At 42.4% G+C, this 21,748-nt stretch overlaps 1 long non-coding RNA gene and 1 other non-coding gene across 2 annotated transcripts; one reads left to right on the forward strand and one right to left on the reverse strand.

The window, feature by feature from the left end:
- Positions 1–1,863: 1,863 nt before the first annotated feature.
- Positions 1,864–21,171, reverse strand: LOC121144081. The gene is made up of 3 exons (XR_005881406.1): positions 21,139–21,171; positions 17,486–17,612; positions 1,864–2,101 (listed from the first exon to the last, which is right to left on the reverse strand). It is a non-coding gene; the product is annotated as an uncharacterized LOC121144081 (long non-coding RNA).
- On the forward strand, positions 5,441–5,543 carry LOC121144222. The gene has a single exon (XR_005881541.1). It is a non-coding gene; the product is annotated as a U6 spliceosomal RNA (small nuclear RNA).
- Positions 21,172–21,748: the final 577 nt, after the last annotated feature.

The following is a 21,748-nucleotide window of genomic DNA, read 5'->3' on the forward strand; positions in this document are numbered from 1 at the left end:
CAGGAGAAACCAGCAGAAATAGTTGGCCTGACCTAGTGAGAGCATGGAGACCCTAGTGGTAGAGTTGAGGAACCAGCATTGGACCAAACCAAGCCCTCTAAATGTGGGTACCAGCTAGGAGGCCAGGGAAGTCCATGGGTCCTCTAACAGTGGAGCCAGTATTTATTCCTAGAGCACAAATGGACTTTGAGAGTCCTGTGGAGGGCCTCACTATCCTTGGGGAGTGGGGGGGGGTGGGTCGGTGGGAAGCATGGGAGAATGGAAGGGAATGGGGGGATTGATATTTGATAAGAGTGCTTCTAAAATAAAAAAAGAAAAAGAAAGAAACAATGAAAAATGTTCCAAGGTCTGGAGGGCCCCAAGAAAGGGAAATAGTTAAGATTTCGTGGGTAAATTGGAAAGAGAAGTAGAAGAGAATGTATTGGGGATGGGAACATATGGGCTTGAGATGGCCGAGTTGGGGGAAGGACAGAGAGGGGGAGAAATGACAGATATCTTGATACAGGGAGTTATGGGGGGGGGGTAGACAGAAACCTGGTGCTAGGGAAATTCCCAGAAATCAACAAGGACGACCCAAGCTAAGACTCTTACTGGCCTTCCCCTGTAATCAGATTAGTGACTATGGTAACTGTCATCATAGAACCTTCATCCAGTAACTGAAGGAAGCAGATGCAATGATACCCAGCCAAGCCCTGGGCTGAGCTTCTGAAGAGAGGGAGGAGGGATCATGTGAACAAGGGAGGATCAAGATCATAACTGAGAATGCCACAGAGACAATTGACCTGAGCTTGTGGGAGCACGTGGACTCTGGACTGACAGCTGGGGAACCTGCATGGGAACAAACTAAGCCCTGTGAATGTGGGTAACAATTATGTGGTTTGATCTGGGGATATCTGGCAGTGGGACCAGGACTTATCTGAGTGCATGAGCTCATTCCCTATGGTGGGATACCTTGCTCAGCCTGGATGCAGCCAGGAAGGGATAGGTCCTGCCTCAGCTTGGTATACCAGACTTTGTTGACTCCCTAAGGGAGGCCTTACCCCTTCTGACAAGTGTATGGAGGGTGGGATGAGGGAGGGGAGGGAGGGGGAACTGGGGCTAGTATGAAAAATGAAAAAAATAAATAAAAAGAATGACAAATTTAAAAATAAGAGAGCTGCCATGGTCATGATGTATCTTCACAGCAAAGAAACCCTAACTAGGACAGTCATGGTTCACTGTGGAGGCAGGAACGTTCAAAGTTCAAAGTCATGGTAGCTATACAGTGAGTTAAGTATGGTCTGGCATACAAGAGACAATCAAAAACTAGGATGTTGCCAGACTTCAAAAATGTCAAAGTCAACAGAGCACTACTATACGGGATTCAGATGCCCAGTGTATTTCCCATCTTTATGTGACTTGTTCTTTTTGTATTACTTTACTCTCTCTTTAAAGATTTCATTTTATTATTTTTAAACTACTACATCCTTTCTATGACTGTCTATACCCATTTTTTTTCTTTCTTCAGCCTCTAAGCACATTTTCAAGCATACTGTACCTATTAGAGGTTTTGGAGTTTCTTGGAGGGGGGGGTCTGGATCTGGCTTTTTGCGCATCTACAGCATTTCCCTGACCATGTGGGCCAAGCTTACCTAACCTCCGAGGCTACCCACCTCACAGCTTCTCTTAGCATGTGTTGCTTGGGGCTGACTCTACCCACTTTGGGTCCACAGACAATAGCAGGAGCACGGCGTAACAGTCCCTACCATACCTAACCATCCCAGCTCTGAGAGGTTGCTGTGTCCATGCTAGTGTACCCATGCTGAGGCTGGCATTTCTATCTAGTCTCCCACCCAAGTAGCACACCTACCCGAGAGACTGCAGTCACCAGGGCACTGCGTCCAATTCTTTCAGCTTTCGCAGGACCTATGTGGATATACATGGCCGGACATTGGGCACCAAATGCTGTTTCTCCAAGGCACGAGCCTGTGCTTTAATCTACTGCTGTTTCAGGTAGTAATCATGGCTCCACAGTCACTGGCCTGCTTCTCTGGCAGCGGGCCTCGCTGCTGCTCAGGCACGATGGTGGGACATTCCATTTCCGCAGGCACCAGCTCTGGAGCTGCCACCAAATATGGCTTTTAATTACATTTCTATCATTCTATTTATCAATAAGATCAGGAGTCAGAGGCTGCAGTGAAACTCTGCTAGCTCAGAGGAACTGACTAGCAACAAGCTGACCTCTTTCTGCTGGTGTCTCTGAAAGATAGCCTCCTTCTGCACCACCAATACAAAAGAAACCACACCACACTAAGTCCCTCCCTACTACTTCCTGTGCATCTCGCTGTTGTCTCCTGCACACCGTCTGTCTCTCTATGATTACTTTCTGTCACCTAGTCAATAACTCGACCTTCTGACCCAAGGTTGATTTTATTTAATTAAAGCAACCGAGAATTCCAGTTTCACAGTGTGATCGAATATCTCACAACGATAATAGTACGGAGTACTTTGAATCCTTGGGCCCCCATTTAACCACTCATGTTCTTCTATGATAGGAGCATGTGTTATGTTTTAGACTGATTAATGTGTGTGTGGGTGGGTGGGAGGGAGGGAGGGAGAGGGAGAGAGAGAGAGAGAGAGAGAGAGAGAGAGAGAGAGAGAGAGAGAGAGAGAGAGAGAGAGAGAGAGAGAGAGAGAGAGAGAGAGAGAGAGAGAGAGAGACCACTTTCAGGAATTGCTACATTCCTTCCTAAGTCATGGCTTCCCTCGTTTTGGCTGTGTTGAATATGAACTCCAGGCTAGCTGGCCCACAGGCTTCTAAGTGGGCCTCCTTTCTCTGCCTTCCATTTCACTGTGTGAATGCTGGGATTACAGCTTCCTGCTAAAGCATTCTGCTCACTGCTTAGCTTCTGGGAGCAGGGGGTGTTGAACTCAGCTTTTGAGCCTTGTAAGGTTAGAGCTTTGCAAGATGAGTACTTTTCCCTGTTGAGTCATCTCTCCAGCTCTCAACACTATTGCTTGAGACAGGATTTCTTGCTAAGCCTGGAACTCAGCATTTCAGCTAGAATGTCTGGCCAGTCTTGGCTCCCAAGTGTTGGGTTTTTAGCCATGTGCTGTCATACCTCATTTTTAAGTAAGTGCTGTTAGTCATGTTAGTGACATACTGAACCATCTGTTTGGGTCCTACAGTAACTGATTTAAAGAGAATAAATCTAGGCAGATGTTACTATTCTCATCCAAAATAAGGAATAACTGAGGCCCAAGAATGTGACTAACTTTTACTCAACTGATGGGGGATGTCCTTCTATATGTTGTGAATATATGCTTCTCTTATTGGTTGATGAATAAAGCTGTTTTAGCCAATGGACAGGCAGGATTTAGCCAAGTGGAAAATCCAAACAGGGATAGAGAAAGGTAGTAGGAGGAGTCAAAGAGATGCCATGTAGTTGCCCCTGTGTTTTTATTTGGGACTGAAGGGTTGTGGGACCTAGCAGGGGGAAAAAAAACTTCCATCCACAATCAACACAGTGAATGATTCTCCATTAAACTGATATAAATCCTTGTTTCCTTTCAATGGGATGAGCATGACTGCTGTATTATGCTTGGCAATGAAAAATAAAATCACAAAATCTTTGTGTGAGGACCAAAATGGGGCACTGTGGCAGTTTCTGTGTTGGCTAGTTTTTATGTCAACTTGATAAACATAAGACTACAGTCTGTCAGACAAGAGGAAGTCTCAAATTAGGCAAGCATTCAGAGACTTTTCTTATTTTGTGATTTTTGTGGACAGCTCAGACCACTCTGAATGGTTCTACTCCTTGGTTCTCTAAGAAAGTGGACTGAAAAAGCCAGTAAGCAGCACTTCCCTATAGACTCTGGGTAAGCTCCTGCCTCCAGGGTCCTGCTATGCCCGCCTTATATAATGAAATATGATATGGAATTATAAGCCAAACAAACCCTCTTTTCCCCAAGTTGCTTTTGGTCCTCACAGCAATAGCATCACACACACAAAAAAAAAGACAGGGTCTCAAGATAACAGCAATGTACCACTAGGTGGCAATAGAGCCTAAGGAATGTAGTCTGCTTTTACAGCTTGACAGAAGTGCAAAATTGTTAAGGGATCTATACACTGATGATAGTTGTGTTTTGTTTGGGGGGGGTTGGTTTTTGTTTTTTTACACAAGTTCTCTTGTATCCCAAGAAAGCCCCAAAATTTCTATGTAGATGGGATGACCTTCAATTTCTGATCTTCTTGATTGTACCTCCTCATGCTGGGGTACAATCTCATCCCGCTTTGCAGTGTTGGGATGGAACCCAGGGCTTTGTACATACCAGACAAGCATTCAACAAACTGAGCCAGATCCCCAGGCTGCGAACCTATAGGGAAAACTAAAGGTTCATTTGGGGGACATTGCCTTGCTAACACAATCACTCTACACACAGACATTTTAAGAATATATTGTTGGGGTGTGTGTAAGAGAGTGGGGAGGGTGTATTCAGAGGCCAGAAGAAGGTGTTAGATTTCCCTACAGCTTGACTTACAGGCAATTGTGAACCTCTGGCATAGGTACTGGGAGAAACCTGGGTCCTTTGAAAAAGCAACAAGTGTTCTTAACTACTGAGCTAGCTCTTCAGCCCCTAAATATAGTCTTGAACCCACAATGTACAAAATATTCTTGTCTCGATTTTACTTATGAAACCTTGGTTAAAAACACAATGTAAATACTACTTAGAATTGTGCCATTTTCTGTTTCACTTAGTAATCTCAACAAATTTCTTTCTTTGTGCTTTTTGTTTGTTTATTTGCTTTTCTTTCTGGGGCTGCATTTCAACTCTCCGTCTCTATCCTGTAATCCAGAATGCTGGGATTACAGGAATGTGACACAACACCCAAATGGAATTGTTTTTTCAGTTCTGTATCAATGTGGCATTTATAATCTTTTTTCCTCTCAAAAACAACTTTTTATTTCCATAAGGAAAATTCGAGTTCATCTTAGATTAGGAGTTAGTGCGCCATTGATCAAGTTAAAGAGTAACCGAGGCTACAAACCTAGTTCAGCACTTGCCTAGCATGCATGAAGCCATGCATTATCTCCCTGGTGCTGCCTGTAATATGTGATAATGTATGCCTGCAATGCCAGCACTGAAAAGGTGGAAGCAGTAGGAGCAGGAGTTTGAGGCCATCCTTGGTTACATACTGAGCTTGAGACCTGCTTAGAATACATGAGACCCTGCTGAGAAGTGGGGAAAGAGAATGGGAGCCAGGTGTAGCAGCACATGGTTTTAATCCCAGCATTCAGTAGGCAATGCCAGGTGGATCTCTGTGAGCTTGAGGCTAGTCTGGTCTACACGGAGAATTCCAGACCAACCAGGGCTATATAGTGAGATCCTCTCCAAAAAGGTTGCTGGTGGAGGGGTAGGGAGGGTAGATGACTTACTGGTTAAGAATATGTGTGACTGTGCTCACTTCAGCAGCACATACTAAAACTGGAACAATACAGAGAAGATGAGCATGGGCCCTGCACAAGGATGACACACAAATCCCTGAAGCGTACCATATTTTTTCAGAAAACCTACAAATTCATGGAAACTGAATAATATGCAATTGCACCAATCCTGGATCAAATAAGAAATAAAAAGAGAAATTAAAGACTTCCTAGATATCATTGAGAATGAAAACACAACATACCCAAACTTATGGGACACTTCAAAAGCAGTGCCAAGAGAGAAGTTCATAGCACTAAGTGCCCACATGAAGAGCTGGAGAATAGTTACACTAGAGAATTAACAACACAGCAGAAAGCTCTAAATGAAAAGAAACAAACTCAGCCAAGAGGAGTAAATGCCAGGAAATAATCAAATTGAGGGATGAAATCAATAAAGTAGAAACTAGGAAAACAATAAAAAAAAACAATGTAATGAATAGTTGGTTATTTGAAAAAATCAACAAGATAGACAAAGCTTTATCCAAACTTATGAAACCATAGAGTGTGAAAATGAAAATTAACAAAATCAGAAATAAAAAGGGGGGAACATAACAACCGACATTGAGAAAATTCAGAGAATCATCAGGTCATACTTTGAAAACCTGTACTCAAACAAATTTGAAAATTTAAAGGAAATGGACAGTTGTCTGGATGGCAATCACTTGCAAAAATTAAATCAAGAACAAATAAGCCATTTAAATAGACCTATAACCCCTATGGAAAGAGAAGCAGTCATCAAAAGCCTCACAACCAAAAAAAGCCCAGGGCCAGATGGCCTCAGTGCAGAATTCTACAAGAAATTCAAAGAACAGTTTATACCAATTCTTCTAAAGGATTCCACACAATAGAAGCAGAAGAGTCTTTGACAAACTCTTTCTACGAGGCTTCAATAACCTTGATACACAAGCCACACAAAGACACAACTAAGAAAGAGAACTTCAGACCAGTATCCCTCATAAACATTTGATGCAAAAATACTCAATACAATACTGGCAAATCAGATCCAAGAACACATCAGACAACTCATCCACCATGATAAGTAGACTTCATTCCAGGGATGCAGGGATGGTTCAACATACGAAAATCTATCAATGTAATTCACCATATAAATAAACTAAGAAACAAAAATCATATAATCATCTCACTAGATGCAGAAAAAGCCTTTGACAAAATCCAAAACCCCTTCATGGTAAAGGACAGAAACTTAACATGATTCCTCTAAAATCAGGAACAATACAAGGATGTCCACTCTCTCCATACCTCTTCAATATTGTACTCAAAGTTCTAGCTAGAGCAATACAACAACAAAATGAGATCAAGGGGATACAAATTGGAAAGGAAGAGGTCAAACTTTCACTATTTGCAGATGATATGATAGTGTACATAAGTGATCCAAAGAACTCTACCAGAGAACTCCTACAGCTGATAAATACCTTCAGCAAAGTGGCAGGCTACAAGATCAACTCAAGAAAATCAGTAGCCCTACTATATACAGATGATAAAAGGGCTGAGAAAGAAATCAGAGAAACATCTCCCTTTACAATTGCCAAAAACAACATAAAATACCTTGGGGTAATGCTAACCAAACAAGTGAAAGACCTGTATCGCAAGAACTTTGAGTCTTTAAAGAAAGACATTAAAGAAGACACAAGAAAATGGAAAGATCTCCCATGCTCTTGGATAGGTAGGATCAGTGTAGTAAGATTGGCAATCCTGCCAAAAGCAACCTAAAGATTTAATGCAATCCCCATTAAAATACCAGCACAATTCTTCACAGATCAGGAAAGAACAATTCTCAACTTTATATGGCAAAACAAAAGACCCAGGATAGACAAAACAACCTTAATCAACAAAGTAACATGTGGAGGCATCACCATCCCTGACTTCAAGCTCTATTATACAGCTATAGTCCTGAAAACGGCTTGGTATTGACACAAAAATAGACACGTAATCCAATGGAATAGAATTGAACACCCTGGTATTAACCCATACATGTATAAACATCTGATCTTTGATAAGCTAAAATATACAATGGAAAAAAGAAAGCATCTTCAACAAATGATGATGGCATAACTGGATGCTGGCATGTAGAAGAATGTGGATAGATCCATGTCTATCGCCACGCACAAAACATAAGTCCAAATGGATCAAAGACCTCAACATAAATCCAGCCACACTGAATCTCTTAGAATACAAAGTGGGAGGTACCCTTGAACGAATTGGTACAGGAGATCAATTCCTGAACGTAACACCAGTAGCACAGACACTAAGGTCAACAACTAATACATGGTATCTCCTGAAACTGAGAAGCTTCTGTAAGGCAAAGGACACAGTCAACAAGACAAAAAGGAAGCCCACTGAATTGGAAAAGATATTTACTAACCTTACATCTGACAGAGGGCTGATCTCCAATATTTACAAAGAACTCAAGAAGCAAGTCTCCAAAACAGCAAAGAAGCCAATTAAAAAGTGGGCTACAGAACTAAATAGAGAATTCTCAACAGAGGAGTCTAAAATGGCTGAGAGGCACTTAAGAAAGTGCTAGATGTCCCTATACATCCCGGAAATGCAAATAAAAACAGTGCTGAGATACCATCTCACTCCTGTCAGAATGACTAAATTCAAAAACACCAATGACAGTTTATGCTGGAGAGGATGTGGAGAAAGGGGAACACTCCTCCACTGCTGGTGGGAGTGCCAACTGGTTCAGCCACTTTGGAAATCAGTATAGAGATTCCTCAGAGAAATGCCAATCAGCCTACCACAAGACCCAGCAATTCCACTCTTAGGCATATACCCAAAAGATGCCAATTCGGAGTCCAGCTTCAGGTGAGATTGGGTCTCCAGCGGGGGACCGCCCGCCCATCACCCTTCCCCCTCCATCTTCGGGGCCGCTCCCGGCTTCCAGAAGAGCTGCCCACACAGGAAGAGATCAGCCCCTCCAAGACCCCAACCCAGCGAGCCCAGCTTCAGGTGAGATTGGGTCTCCAGCAGGGACCGCCCGCCCATCACCCATCCCCCCCCCTCCATCTTCGGGGCTGCTCCTGGCTTCCAGAAGAGCGGCCCACACAGGAAAGAAATCAGCACCTCCAAGACCCCAACCCAGCGAGCCCAGCTTCAGGTGAGATTGGGTCTCCAGCGGGGGACCGCCCGCCCATCACCCATCCCCCTCCATCTTCGGGGCCACTCCTGGCTTCCAGAAGAGCCGCCCACACAGGAAAGAGATCAGCCCCTCCAAGACCCCAACCCAGCGAGCCCAGCTTCAGGTGAGATTGGGTCTCCAGCGGGGGACCGCCCGCCCATCACCCATCCCCCTCCATCTTCGGGGCCGCTCCCGGCTTCCAGAAGAGCCGCCCACACAGGAAAGAGATCAGCCCCTCCAAGACCCCAACCCAGCGAGCCCAGCTTCAGGAAAGACATCAACCCATCCAAGACCCCAACCCCAGCGAGTACAGCTTCAGGAAAGAGATCAGCCCCTCCAAGACCCCAACCCCAGCGAGTCCAGCTTCAGCATCCCCAGCTTCAGCTGCACTAAGGAAGGAGACCAGAGGAGACGGAAAGACCCCACCAGCACCCACTGGAAGAAGAGATGGGAAGAAGACAGAATAAGAGATCACTCAGCAATAGAAACACCAACATGACCCCACCAGAATCCAGGGATCCAACACCAGCAAGACCCGAAAAGCACTACATAGATGAACAAGAGGAGACAGACCTTAAAAATTATCGCATGAAGATGATGGAGACCCTCAAAGAAGAAACAAGGAAATCCCTTAAAGAAATAGAAGAAAAAACAAACAAAAAAATCCATGAAATGGGGGGAAAAATTCAAGAAATAAACAAATCTCTTGAAGAATCTAAAGAGCACCAAGAAAAAACAACCAAGAAAATTGAGGAAACAGCTCAAACAGTTGAAGGATTGAAAGCTGAAATAGAAACGATAAAGAAAACACAGAATGAAGGGATGCTGGAAATAGAAAAGCTCGGTAAACGGTCTGGAACTACAGATGCAAGTATCACCAATAGAATACAAGAGATAGAAGAGAGAATCTCAGGTGTTGAAGACTCATTAGAGGATATAGAGTCGTCAAGCAAAGAAAATCTCAAAACCAACAAATCCTTAACACAAAATATCCAGGAAATATGGGTCACCGTGAAGAAGCCAAACCTGAGAATAATAGGTATAGAAGAAGGTGAAGAACTTCAACTTAAAGGTACACAAAACATATTCAACAAAATCATAGAAGAAAACTTCCCTAACCTAAAGAAAGATATGCCTATGAAAGTACAAGAATCTTACAGAACACCAAATAGGCTTGACCAGAAAAAGAAGTCACCTCGCCATATAATAATCAAAACATCAAACCTACAGAGTAAAGAGAAAATATTAAGAGCAGCTAAAGAAAAAGGCCAAGTAACATACAAAGGCAGACCTATCCGAATTACACCTGACTTCTCAATGGAAACGATGAAAGCCAGAAGATCCTGGTCAGATGTCCTACAAACGCTAAGGGAACAAGGATGCCAGCCCAGACTACTATATCCAGCAAAGCTCTCAATTACCATAGATGGAGAAAACAAAATATTCCATGACAAAGCCAGATTTAAACAATACGTATCCATGAATCCAGCTCTACAGAAAATGCTAGAAGGAAAACCTAGAGCCAAGGAAGATAACTACATTCACAAAGACACAGGCAATATATAATCATACTTTACAAAACACCAAAAGAAAAAGGGAGGAGAAACTACACAAAATAACTTCACTAACAATAAATCAAGCGCAAACAAGGATCACCAATCAATGGTCATTAATATCCCTCAATGTCAACGGCCTCAACTTGCCTATAAAAAGACACAGACTAGCAGAATGGATACGAAGACAGAACCCTTCCTTCTGCTGCATACAAGAAACACATCTCAACACCAAAGACAGACGTTATCTCAGAGTAAAGGGCTGGGAAAAGATCTTCCAATCAAACGGCCCCAAGAAACAAGCGGGTGTAGCAATCCTAATATCTAACAAATTAGACTTCAAATTAAAATCAATCAAAAGAGATGAAGAAGGGCACTTCATATTCATCAAAGGAAAAATACATCAAGACGAAGTCTCGATTTTAAACATCTATGCCCCAAATACAAAGGCACCTACATTCATGAAAGAAACATTACTAAAGCTCAAAATGCACATAAAATCTCACACACTAATAGTAGGAGACTTCAACACTCCACTCTCACCGCTAGACAGGACCTCCAGACAGAAACTTAACAAAGAAACAAAAGAATTAATAGAAGTTATGACACAACTGGGTTTAACAGACATCTATAGAACACTCCACCCAAATACAAAGGGATATACCTTCTTCTCGGCACCACATGGAACCTTCTCTAAAATTGACCACATAATAGGAAACATAGCAAATCTCCACAGATACAAAAAAATTGGAATAACCCCCTGCATCTTATCAGACCACCATGCATTAACATTAGAATTCAACAATAACACAAATCGCAGAAACCCTACAAACTCATGGAGATTGAACAATGCACAATTGCACCATCCCTGGGTAAAGGAACAAATAAAAAAAGAAATTAAAGACTTCCTCGATTTCAATGAGAATGAAGACACAACATACACAAACTTATGGGACACTTTGAAAGCAGTGCTGAGAGGAAAGTTTATAGCACTAAGTGCCCACATGAAAAAACTGGAAAACAGTCATACTAGAGAATTAATAGCACAGCTGAATGTTCTAGAACAAAAAGAAGCAAACTCCCCCAGGAGGAGCAGACGCCAGGAAATAATCAAATTGAGGGCTGAAATCAATCAAGTAGAAACCAGGAAAACACTGAGAAGAATCAATGAAACAAAGAGTTGGTTCTTTGAGAAAATCAACAAAATAGACAAACCTCTGTCCAAACTAACCAAAAGACAGAGAGAGAACATGCTAATTAACAAAATCAGGGATGAAAAAGGGGACATAACAACGGACTCTGAGGAAATCAAGAGAATCATCAGGGCATACTTTGAAAATCTGTACTCCACAAAATTTGAAAATTTAAAGGAAATGGACAATTTCCTGGATAGATATCACTTGCCAAAACTAAATCAAGAACAGATAAATAATCTAAACAGACCTATAACCCCTAATGAAATAGAAGCAGTCATCAAAAGTCTCCCAAACAAAAAAAGCCCAGGCCCAGATGGCTTCAGTGCAGAATTCTACCAGAAATTCAAAGAAGAGCTCATTCCAATACTCGTCAAAGTATTCCACACAATAGAAGCAGGAGGCTCACTGCCAAACTCTTTCTACGAGGCTACAATTACCTTGATACCCAAGCCACACAAAGACACCACTAAGAAAGAGAACTATAGACCAATTTCCCTCATGAACATTGATGCAAAAATACTCAATAAAATACTCGCAAACCGGATTCAAGAACACATCAGAAAAATCATCCACCATGATCAAGTAGGCTTCATTCCAGGAATGCAGGGATGGTTTAACATTAGAAAATCTATCAATGTAATCCACCATATTAACAATCTGCAAAAGAAAAACCACATGATCATCTCACTAGATGCTGAAAAAGCCTTTGACAAAATCCAGCATCCCTTCATGATAAAGGTCCTAGAGAGATCAGGGATAACAGGAACGTACCTGAATATAATTAAAGCAATATACAGTAAACCAACAGCTAACATCAAACTAAATGGAGAGAAACTCAAAGCAATTCCTCTAAAATCAGGAACAAGACAAGGCTGTCCACTCTCTCCATATCTCTTCAATATTGTACTAGAAGTTGTAGCTACAGCAATAAGACAACAAAAGGAGATAAAGGGGATACAAATAGGAAAAGAAGAAGTCAAACTTTCACTATTTGCAGATGATATGATAGTTTACATAAGTTACCCAAAAAACTCCGCAAGTTTACTCCTAGAGCTGATAAACACCTTCAGCAATGTGGCAGGATACAAGGTAAACTCAAAAAAATCAGTGGCCCTATTATATACAGAAGATGAAGTGACTGAGAAAGAAATCAGAGAAACATCACCTTTTACAATAGCCAAAAACAGCATCAAATATCTGGGGATAATGTTAACCAAGGAAGTGAAGGACCTGTATATCAAGAACTTTGTGTCTTTGAAGAAAGAAATCAAAGAACATACCAGAAAATGGAAAGATCTCCCATGCTCTTGGATTGGTAGGATCAACATAATAAAAATGGCAATCTTGCCAAAAGCAGTCTACAGATTCAATGCAATCCCTATCAAAATTCCATCACAATTCTTCAAGGACCTGGAAAGAACATTAATCAACTTTATATGGAAAAACAAAAGGCCCAGGATAGCCAAAACATTCCTATATAATAGAGGAACTTCAGGAGGCATCACCATGCCTGACTTCAAGCTCTATTATAGAGCTATAGTCCTGAAAACAGCTTGGTATTGGCACAAAAGTAGGCAGGTAGACCAATGGAACCGAATCGAAAGCCCTAATTTTAACCCACACACCTATGAACACCTGATTTTTGACAAAGAAGCTAAAACTGTACAATGGAAAAAAGAAAGCATCTTCAACAAATGGTGCTGGCATAACTGGGTACTGGTATGCAGAAGACTGAAGATAGATCCATGTTTATCGCCTTGTACAAAACTTAAGTCCAAATGGATCAAGGATCTCAACATAAATCCAGCCACACTGAAACTTTTAGAAGAGAAAGTGGGAGATACTCTTCAACGAGTTGGTACAGGAGACCACTTCCTAAACATAACACCAGTGGCACAGGCACTGAGATGGACAATTAACAAATGGGACCTTTTGAAACTAAAAAGCTTCTGTAAGGCAAAGGACACAGTCAAAAAGACAAAAAGGCAGGCCACAGAATGGGAAAAGATATTCACTAACCCTACATCTGACAGAGGGCTAATCTCCAAAATTTACAAAGAACTCAAGAAACAAGTCTCCAAAACACCAAAGGATCCACTTGAAAGGTGGGGTACAGAGCTAAATAGAGAATTCTCAGTAGAGGAGGCTAAAATGGCCAAGAGACACTTAAGAAAGTGCTCAACATCCTTAGCCATCAGGGAAATGCAAATCAAAACAACTCTGAGATACCATCTTACTCCTGTCAGAATGGCTAGAATCAAAAACACCGAAGACAATTTATGCTGGAGAGGATGTGGAGAGAGAGGAACACTCCTCCACTGCTGGTGGGAATGCCGACTCATACAGCCTCTTTGGAAATCAGTATGGAGATTCCTCAGGAAAATGGGAATTAATCTACCACTAGACCCAGCAATTCCACTCTTAGGCATTTATCCAAATGAGGCAGGTTCATACAACAAGGGCATCTGCTCCACTATGTTCATAGCAGCATTGTTTGTAATAGCCAGAACCTGGAAGCAACCTAGATGCCCCTCAACTGAAGAGTGGATGGAGAAAATGTGGTACATTTACACAATGGAGTATTACTCAGCAGAAAAAAAACAATGGAATCTTGAAATTTGCAGGGAAATGGATAGCACTGGAAGAAACCATCCTGAGTGAGGTAACCCAGTCGCAAAAAGACAAACATGGTATATACTCACTCATATATGGATTTTAGACATGGATCAGGATAGTGCCAGTCTGCACTTCCACAGATAGAGAGTCTGGGAAACAGGAAAGAACCTAAAAGATATGCATATATGCATAGTACCCAAGAGAAGAGGATGGAGACAAGATCCTCTGAATGGATGGGGAACAAGGCGAGGGGAGGGGGGGAGTGGGACCTGGGAAGAATAGAGGGGGTAAAGAGGAAGGGAGTTGGTCACGGGGGAACAGGAAGTTGAGGGGGTGGGGGTAGAATAGGGGAAATGGGAATCATAGGATCGAAGACAGATCAGGCACCAGAGTGACCTCGAGTGATCTAAAGGTATAACATCAATTGGCAAGCTAAGCAATAGTGGAGGGACCACCTCAAATGCCCATTCCTGATAATGAACTTGATGTCTATAACCATCCGGGAGCCTTCATCCTGTGACTGATGGAAGCAGAGGCAAACACACAACTAATCACTGAACTGAACCCAAGGAACCCAGTGACAGAGAGGAGTGATGAGCAAATTGGCAAAGAATGGGCTGGCAAAACCAGCAGAGACAGCTGATCTGAACAGGGGAGTGCCCTTGAACCCCAGACCAACAGTGGGGAGGCCAGCATGGGACTGATCTGGAACCCCCAAATGTGAGTGTCAGCGAGAAGGCCTGGGCAACCTATGGGGCCCTGAGCTGTGGATCAGTGTCTATCCCTGGTATACAAACTGTCTTCATGTGCCTATAGCACAAAGAGAGATGCTCTCTCAGCCTGGACTCTTAGGGGAGTGCCTTGACCCTACCAAGAGTAAAATTACAGACTCTAGATATCCCCTATGTGGAAGGATTTGGCAATAGGGTGGGAGGGGGGGAAGGGGAGTGCGGGAAGAGGGGAGGGAGAGGGAACTGGGATTGACATGTAAAACAAGCTATTTAAAATTAAAATAAAAAATGAAAAAAAAAGATGCCAATTCATACAACAAGGACATCTGTTCCACTATGTTCATAGAAGCATTATTTGTAACAGCCAGAACCTGGAAGCAGCCTAAATGCCCCTTAATTGAAGAGTGGATAGAGAAAATGTGGTACATTTATACAATGGAGTACTATTCAGCAGAAAAAGAAAACAATAGAATCTTAAAATTTGCAGGCGAATGGATGGCACTAGAAGCAACCATCCTGAGTGATGTAACCCAGTCACACAAAGACAAACATGGTATTTACTCACTAACATATGAATTTTAGACGTGCATCAGGGGAATGTCAGCTTACAATCCCACTGCCAGAGAGTCTGAGAAACAGAACTTTCAACCAATGACTGATGGAAGCAGAGGCAGACACCCACAGCTGAACTCAAGGGACCCACTGACAGAGAGGGAGGACTGATGAGCATAGGGGTCAAGCCTGTGCTTGTTTAACCCACAGAAACAGCTAACCTGAATAAAGGGGGGGCTTTGAACCCTAGACTGATTGTTGGGAATCCAGCATGGGACTGACAAGACCCTCTAAATGTGGGTGTCAGTGAGGAGGCCTAGGCAATCTATGGGACCTTGGGTAGTAGATCAGCATTTATCCCTGCATACAAATGGACTTTGGGTACCCATCCCACAATGAAAGATGCTCTCTCAGTCTGAACTCTTGGGGGGAGGTTCTAGGCCCTGACCTGGATGAAATGACAGACTGTGGACACCCCCCCATGGAGGGTCTCACCCTCCCTGGGGAAAGGAGTGGGGATTGTGAGAAGGGGTTGTTGGGTGGGGTGAGTGGGAGGGGGTGGGAGGAGGGGAGAGAAAGGGAGAGGGACCTGAGATTGACATGTGAAGCAACCTTGTTTTTAATTTAAATTTAAAAATAAATAAAAAAGAATATGTGTGACTTGCAGAGAATTTAGATTCAATTCCCAACACCTACATATTGACTATAGTTCCCCAGAACATGGTGCCCACTTCTGACTTCTGAGGACACTAGGCAGGCAGGAGTTCACATACATACATAAATACAAGCAAAACATTCATACGTATGAAATAAATGAAGGCAATTCTTTTAGGGCTTTGCATGCCTACCTGCAAATTTCTCTAGTCTTATAAATTTACATTGCTTAGCAGATAACTAGATGTCCATACTACTTCTACTGTGCTAATGGAACAAAAGGAATTTGTGTCATCAGATGCTAGAGGGTACCAATTTTATAATCTCACTGGCTATAAATAAATAAGGCTATCAAATCTCTGATGTCCAGAAAAAAAGAACTCAAGACATTTGATACTCGCCAAATGTCGTTTCTGTGCAAATGTTCAGGCATTAACCTTGCTGTCCCTCAGCCGCTTAACTCACAGTTTCTTCTGTGGTCTGGGTATCTAAATGGGCATGCCATTTGGAGTTGATGTGGGGAAGTAGCATCAAATAGAAACTACTAAGCTACTAAGAGACTGTGGCGATGTTACAAGGTGATCAATGGCAATTTTTTTCTTCTGAAGGAACATTACATTTTTCCTTCGGGTTTTGCTTTAATACTTCAGTAAATGATAAGTAATATGAATGGCTTTCTGTTTGTTTGTTTGTTTGTTTTCAAAGAAGGTTGTAGGCCAGGCTTGCTTGGAACTCCACTTCACTGGAGTTATAAACAGTTATAGGTTATAGCCATCTCAGCCAAGGACTTGAACTCAGGTCCTCATACTAGCATGACAAGCGCTTTATTCACTGATAGTTCCTAATCCCATGTCTTATGTTTTTCAGTGAGTAGGTCTGCCACAATTGCTGGATTAAGAATGTAAAGTCTGATCCTAACACAGAACATTGAAAAGAATAGAGCTAAAGATGAGCTCAAGAGCAATGGTTCACAGTACAGAGGCTTCTGGGAGCCCTGGAACACATTAAAACCATCCCAGCCAACTCAGGAAGTGATAACCTCACTCTGTGTTTGTTTCTCCTAGGCATTACAGCCTTTAAACACAGTTTCCAAAAGGAGAGCAGGCACTTTCTAAAGCCTCTTGAAGGATGTTTGGCACCTGTTTTGTTAGTAAAATGCAAGAAATCACAGCATACTTCTGCCTCCCTAGTATGCCCTAGGAGGGGCATTTCTGCCCTCCTGCACTGTAAACACACATTGCATAACTCAGCCTCTCTTAGTCTGGTAAACATTCCACACAGCTTCCTGGTTTTTATGCTGCTGTTTTTGGTGTGTGTGAGAGAGAGAGAGAGAGAGAGAGAGAGAGAGAGAGAGAGAGAGAGAGAGAGAGAGAGAGAGAGAGAGAGAGAGAGAGAGAGAAAGAGAGAGAGAGATCAACAAACCACTGAACAAGTATGCATTAGTGAGGAATTCTCACCAAATACTAGGGCCCCATGGGGGCAGTGGGTATAGGATTTCACTTAATTGCTCCACCCACATACTGCATATGTCAGGAGGTAAGGGCTTTCCTTGGTGTTAAAACAATCAGGTACTTACCTGGTCAGATCTTTTAAGCCAACACCAAGCCCTCAGTGGCGAAGTTGTTCTGTATTTTCTCTTCCGAAACCCATGTTTTCAGATAGACAAGGCGGCGCATACTATAATACCAGCAGCTGTCATGGGACTGAAGCATGGAAATTGCTGCAAATATGACACCAGCCTGGGATACATACATACATACATACTGTCTAATAAATAAATAAATAAATAAATAAACAAACAAGCAAACAGGTTTGAGAAGATGACTCAGACAGTAAAGCACTTGCCATGCAAGCATGAAGATCAGAGTTCTGCTTTCCAGAACACACATAAATACTGAACAGGTGTGCTGGTATTGCTGGCATGCCTGTAATCCCAATAACGGGGCACAGAGAAGGAGATCTCTGGGTGCAAACTAGTTACCTACAAACTAGCCAGACAGGTGATCTCTGAGTTCAGGTGAGAGACCCTGCCTCATTATATAAGGGAGTGACCAAAGAAGGTAATTAATGCCAATTTTGGCCTCCATATGGACACCTGCACGTAAACATGTGCCCCAATACATACACACACAAAATTCAACAAGTAATTGCTGAGGACACAGTGAAGTCGTCTAGCATACATGAAGCCGTGGATTTGGTCCTCGGTGTTACACAAACTGGGAGTGGTGGTATATGCTTGCAATAGCAGCACTTGGAATGTAGGGAAGATGGATCAGGAGCTCAGGGCTACGCTTGGCTCCTGTGATAGTCAGAGTTCTCTAGAAGAAACAGAATGAGTATATATCACAAGGGGTGGGCCATAGACTGGCGTACATGACACTGGACATGCTGAGAATCCAGTAGCTTCTTGCTCAACAAAAGAAAGCAGCAATAGCAAAAGCCTCGGCAGCAGTAACACAGTAGATGAACTCACTAGCTACGCATGAAAGCAAGCGTGTCAGCAGCAAGAAACTTTTCCTTTTGCTGACACCAAACCCAACTTCTTCAGCCTTCCAACGTATATTGCATCTTCCGGGGTCAGACTGGTACTGCTGAGGCACCTCACTTTGTTTACCAAGAAGCTACACAGTGAATTGGAGACCAGAATGGAACACATGAGAACTTGTCTCAAAAAACAAAAACAAAAACAGGACGTGGAGATAGGGCTCAGCAGTTAAGAGCACTTTCTGCTCTTCCAGAGGATCTGGGTTCAATTCCTGGCACCCACAAGTTGGCCCAGAACTATCTGTAACTGCAGATCAAGAGTATCCATTGCCTTCTGCCTTCTGGGGTCACCAGACACAAATGTTGTACACAGGCATGCATGGAGGAAAACATTCACACACATACACTTTCCTGAAATATATAAGCCAAAACTCAAATAAATAAGAAAAGTAAAACTATTTTAATACCACATTATGTGTGGAATTGCTGCTGGGGGAAGCCTGATGTAAAAACCACACACTAAGAACAAAGAACAACTTTGACATATTCATCACACATATGAACCTTTGAAACATATATGTAAGTGCTGGGGTATAGCTCGGTGCTATAGATACATTTCAGATGCTAGAGGCCCTGGGTTCAGTGCTTCCAGTGTGCATCTACTAATTTTATTATTAATACATGTGTATCAGATAGAAAATCTGAGGCTCAAACACGCTATGCAAGGGAACAGGCTAAAGAACTAGGATAGACGTGTCCTTCTGGACCAAATCCTTCCTTCTGTATACTTTCTGCTACTGTGACGGGAAGGTAGGGATACCCAGAGAGAGGTACCTACACTGACACATGAAAGGCTCATCTGCAAGACTACTTGGCACTAAACCCAAGTACGCGTGATCCCTGAACCTACAGGGTGGGAGACGAGGACAAATTCATACAGGTTGTATTCTGACTTCCACAAGTGTGCTATGGTGCACAGAGAGAGAGAGAGAGAGAGAGAGAGAGAGAGAGAGAGAGAGAGAGAGAGAGAGAGAGAGAGAGAGAGGAATTTAGACGTTAATGTATGAAAAATAGGCATGACCTTTAATCCCATTATTCAAGAAGCAGAGGCATGCAGACACCTGTGAATTTGAGGCCAGCCTTGCTTATTTAATAAGTTCCAGGCCTGCCAGGACTGCCTAGCGAGATGCTGTTTCGACAACAAACACAAGAACAAAAAAGCAAAGAAACAAAAAATAACATGTAAAAGCAGCTACTGATAGAAAAAGCCTGACAGTTCTTCCCTCCCTGGGTAACACACAGCATGTGTGAGAAAAGCCTGTGATATATAAACCTGGGAAGGCAGGTGCTTTGTAAATGACCTATGAAGTCATGAGATTCATGGCCCAAGCTTTTAAGCTTGTCTTCTCCAAGTTTACTGCCCACTCTCAATCTCAGGTGTGTCTTCCTCTTGCCTTCCTTTCTTCTTTCTTTCACTAAATGTATATTTATTTGGGGTCTAGAAAATTGGCTTACTGCATCTCCCCATACCTGCGCACCCGGCTTCAGGTGGGCTTGGGTCCTCCTGGGGACCCAATCCCCGCCCATCACACCCTCCCTCAATCTTCCAGGGGCCCACTCCTGGCATTGAGAGGACCCACCCAGAGAGGAAGGGAAGTGAGTCCTGCCAGAACCCACCCTCAGCTCTCCCCATACCCATGCACCCAGCTTCAGTGACACCAGTGGAGACAGAGAGACCCCAACCTGCTCCCACTCAAAGAAGGGATGGGAACACACTCAGCAATAGAACGACCAATATGACTCCACCAGAATCTACAGACACCACACCAGCAAGACCTGAAAAGCACAACATAGATGAAGCAGAAGAGACAGACCTTAAAAATCATTTTATGAAGATTATAGAAACCCTCAGAGAGAATACAAGGGAATCCCTTAAAGAAATAGAAGGTGAGTCAAACCAAAAAATTGAAGAAATAAACAAATCTTTAAAGACTCTAAAGAGAGTCAAGAAAAAACAAACAGGTGAAGGAAACAACCCAAGCAGACCAAGCCTTGAAACCCGAAATAGAAACAATAAGGAAAACACAGAATGAGGGGATGCTGGAAATAGAAAAGCTGGGTAAACTATCAGGAACTACAGATGTAATTATAACTGATAAAATACAAATCCAGCCCTACAGAAAATACTGGAAGGAAAACTTCAACCCAACAAAGATAACTAGACTCACAACGATGTAGGCAATAGATAATCCCACTTTACCAAACACCAAAAGAAAAAGGGAGGAAACCCACACACAATAACACCACCACCAATAAATCCAAAACAAACAAGAATCAACAATCAATGGTCATTAATACCCCTCAGTGTCAACAGTCTCAACTTGCCTATAAAAAGACACAGATTAACAGAATGGATACGAAAACAGAACTCATCCTTCTGCAGCATACAAGAAACTCATATCATTGTCAAAGACAGATCATACCTCATAGTAAAAGACTGGGAAAAGTTTTTCCAACCAAACGGACCCAAGAAACAAGTTGGTGTAGCAATCCTAGTATCTAACAAATTAGACTTCAAATTAAAATCAATCAAAAGAGATGAAGAAGGATATTTCATATTCATCACAAGAAATGTCCATCAAGATGAAGTGTCAATTCTGAACATCTATGCCCCAAATACAAAGGCACCCACATTCATGAAAGAAACATTACTAAAGCTCAAATCACACATAAAATTGAACACACTAGTAGTAGAAGACTTCAACACTCCGTTTTCACCACTAGACAGCACCTCCAAACAGAAACTTAACAAAGAAACAAAAGAACTAACAGAAGTTATGACCCAATTGGGTTTAACAGACATCTATGGAACATTCAAGCCAAACACAAAAGAATATACATTCTTCTCAGTGACACGTGAAACATTCTCTAAAATTGACCACATAATCAGAAGCATGGCAAACCTCCACAGATAAAAAAAATTGGAATAACGCCCTGTATCTTATCAGACCACCATGCTTTAAAATTAGAATTCAACAAAACACAAATCACAGAAACCCTACAAACTAATGGAAATTAAACAATGCACAATTGTACCGTGCCTGGGTAAAGGAAGAAAAAAAAAAGAAACTAAAGACCTCCTGGAATTTGGCCGGGAGATGGTGGCGCATGCCTTTAATCGCAGCACTAGGGAGGCAGAGGCAAATGGATCTCTGTGAGTTCGAGACCAGCCTGGTCTACAAGAGCTAGTTCCAGGACAGCCTCCAAAGCTACAGAGAAACCCTGTCTCAAAAAAAAAACAAAAAGAAAAAAAAAGACTTCCTGGAATTCAATGAGAATGAAGACACAACATATC

The sequence above is a fragment of the Mesocricetus auratus genome, unplaced genomic scaffold, assembly GCF_017639785.1.
Source record: "Mesocricetus auratus isolate SY011 unplaced genomic scaffold, BCM_Maur_2.0 Super-Scaffold_100014, whole genome shotgun sequence".
NCBI lineage: Eukaryota > Metazoa > Chordata > Mammalia > Rodentia > Cricetidae > Mesocricetus > Mesocricetus auratus.